This window comes from Suricata suricatta, chromosome 16, assembly GCF_006229205.1.
Source record: "Suricata suricatta isolate VVHF042 chromosome 16, meerkat_22Aug2017_6uvM2_HiC, whole genome shotgun sequence".
Classification (NCBI taxonomy): domain Eukaryota; kingdom Metazoa; phylum Chordata; class Mammalia; order Carnivora; family Herpestidae; genus Suricata; species Suricata suricatta.
Genome location: NC_043715.1, coordinates 55,002,576 through 55,005,232, shown reverse-complemented (window position 1 = coordinate 55,005,232; position 2,657 = coordinate 55,002,576).

The window sequence follows — 2,657 nt, the reverse complement described above, 5'->3', positions numbered from 1 at the left end:
CAAAACACTTCAAGGACATGAAAGTCCTCAATCTAGTTGTAGATGATGACGCTTAGGTCTTTTACTCACACGATCAATACAAACAAGTAGAATGATATAAATATAACAGTTTTTATTTCTGAGTCTACTATGATGAGGGATACCAAAGGAATATGTTCACCTTCACCACAGAAGGCTGACCAAGTCCCTGCATAGTTTTGATAAGCATCAAGAAAGATTGCTAGCTGCATTCTTTTTTTTTTCTTTAGTTTTTATTTTTATTGTGTGTGAGATTGAGAGAGAGCAAGGGCAGCATGGTGTAAAAGGGGGAGGGGCAGAGACAGAGAGAAAGAATCCCAAGCAGGCTCCAGGCTGTGACTGAGCCACCCAGGGGCCCCTGGAGGCTGCATTTCTTAAAGGGTCTCATGACTGCTGGTATGTTTCACTAATTGTTTATACTGAAGTGAAAGCCGAGCATCAGGGGAATCTTGCAAGAGTAGTCTTACAAGTAGAAATTTAAAGAAACCTTTGTGATCAAACATGTTATACACCTACCCTCCCCCATGAACATATAAGCTTCCTATGTTCTGAAAGCCATGACAGGCTTTGTTTCCCCCTCTAAGCTAAAAGGTCTAAGGTCAGTCTCTTCGGAACCATTTGGCCATTTGGCAGTCATACATTGCCCGGGGGTATCTAATCAGGAAAGCCCAGCTACCTCACCCCACATTCCTAAGGGTAAGGCCTGCAGATGGGAACTTTAGATAAGCCCGTGTTACCTAGTGTTAAAGTTAACCCCATAGTCACCAAACAAGACCCTGAACTCGCTCTGTAATTGGTTAATTTCAAAGATACCCTAAATGTTGTAATTGGGTCCCGCCAAAAGTAACGAACGCTCTGAACAGTGTGGATGGTTAGAGCTGCTGCCAATACTGCTGTACCATTATGATTGGGTCACTGCACCTATGTCACAATCTCCTGTAACTCCCCCTTCCCAAACTCATAAAAGTCCTACCCCCCCTTTGTTCGGGGCTCGCTCGCTCTCAGCACGGATCCACCACGCCGGTAAAGTCTGTGAGCCCGAGTTTAGGCCCAGGCGAGCCTAAATTCATAAGAAAGCCCTTTGCTTTTGCATGCGTGCTTCAGCCTCCCTGGCGGTCTCTGGTTTCTGGGGGCGATAAAGAAATCTTGGGTACAACACCTACAGCCAAAGTACAGTTCTTTCTGCCCACGGGTCCTGTCCCTGTGCTACTTCAGTAAACTTAAAATTTAGATGTTTAATTTTTTTATTGAGAGAGGACACAAATGATGAAGGGAAGAGAGTGGGGGAGGGGAGAGGGGAGAAAATCCCATGAGGGGCAGAGAGAGAGTGGGAGGAAGGGAGGGATGGGGAAACAGAGACAGAGAGATGTGGGACTCGAACTAATGAACCATGAAACTGTAACCCAAGTTGAGCTTCATAGTTAACCAACTGAGCAACCCAGGCCCATTACAAGCCTTGCTTTTATATGTTTACTTTTTTTAAAGAAAGAGAGCGGGTACAGGGGAAGGACAGAGAGAGAGAGAGAGAGAGAGAGAGAGAGAGAGAGAGAGAGAATCCCAAGAGGGCTACGTTGTCAGGATGAGCCTCGAGATCATGATCTGCACCGAAATCAAGACTGGAGATTTAAATGGCTGAGCCACCCAGATGCCCCTCTAGAAAGCTCCGGTTTCAATCATCATTTGTGCCCTATGGTATTTCAGATTTTTAAGATTCTCAAACATGTTAATTATGTGATTTTTCTCTTTCTAAAAACACAAAGAAGTAAATAGAACAGTATGTCTGGGTCATGACCAAGAAATGAAATAAAACCGATGGGCTGGAGATCAGATGGAATGAGAACTCTATTGCCCGAGGTCATTAGATCTCCTACACAAAAGTGGGAGCCTTCATTGCCCCGTGGAAACTGACCTGAGTTAGGTCAGGAATAAGTAAATGCTCAAAAAAGTATTCTTGAGGCCTTTTTGGTGAACGAAGCTGATCTAATTAAAGCACAGGGAGAGGATATGTGGAAAGACTGAGCTGCAGGATAATTATGAGGAGCCAATGGTTATATAGTTTACGTTGAGGGGGTAGAAATAGAATTTCTAAAGGGATTTTCATAGGTTTAAGATGACTCACTGGATCCTGGAAGTCTGACTGGTGTCCAGCTAAGCCAGCTTTCTGCCTCTGGAAAAGCAGTAACATTAAAGCAGTTGTAAATATCTTAATGAATATCTTCCTCTGACAATCTCAAGTATTTCTCAGTGGGTTGCAAGGTGTAAGAAAATTTAATTTTATCCACATTTCTTTTGCCTTTGTTCTGTTGAAACCCATCGAAATGGAACTCACTCTGCCAACAGTCACATAGAGAGTTTTAGAGAGCTTTATTACAGACTTTATTTAAGGCCGGGCCAAACCTGATCTAACCTGATCTCCCTGGGGTTAAGGAGCAGAGAATGTCCCTGAACAAAGGTAGCAGTGAGCTTATATTGACTTTAGCAAGGCGGCAAACATCATTTAGTTAACCAGTTAAAGTTCACAGCATTTCAGGACACCCAGTTACTTTTTTACAGACAGTAGTTCTGGCAGGACCTTATCAGTTTTAAAGTTCTTTGTCTTAAGAGGGTCTTGAAATGACCAATTATAGGTAGGCACCCCA